This window comes from Penaeus monodon, chromosome 34 (genome assembly GCF_015228065.2).
Source record: "Penaeus monodon isolate SGIC_2016 chromosome 34, NSTDA_Pmon_1, whole genome shotgun sequence".
Classification (NCBI taxonomy): Eukaryota; Metazoa; Arthropoda; class Malacostraca; order Decapoda; family Penaeidae; genus Penaeus; species Penaeus monodon.
Window position 1 is genome coordinate 14,748,230 of NC_051419.1, and position 595 is coordinate 14,748,824.

Here is a 595-nt window from a genome sequence, read left to right on the forward strand (position 1 = left end):
AAGATATCAAATAATATCTTCTAGTGTCTGGATCAGTTTGCTTTGATATCTCAACTGCTATTAATTTCATTGGATATTAGAATACTTGAACTCAGCTAGTGAAATTCATCACCTATATTAACATCACATTCTTGTTCATGAAAAGCACTTTACCCTTATTTTTCTGTGATCTCTGTTTCAATTTAATGCTGTGAAGATGTACAGGCTATTCAGCACACTTCTGTTTTCCATCATCCCCCCTTCTCTCTCTCTCTCTTCCTCCTCTTTCACCTTAATTTTATCTGTTCCTTCATTTCTCGCTCCCTTTTCCTTTCCTTCTCTCTGACTCTTCTCCATTTCTTCTCCTTTCCTTTCCCCCTTTCTGCATTATTCTCCTCTTCCTCTTCCCCCTTTCCCTCACTCACCTTACCCCCATCCCCATTCTTTATCTTTACCCCTCTCCTCTCACTCTCTTTCCCATCTCCCATCTCCATTTCTCTCCCCTTCATCTCTCCATTCCCTTCTCCCCTTCCCTTACTACCCATGTCCCCTTCTCTCTTTGCCATCTCCCACATTTCTACTCCCTCCATCTCCCTTTCCCAATTCCCCATCTCAT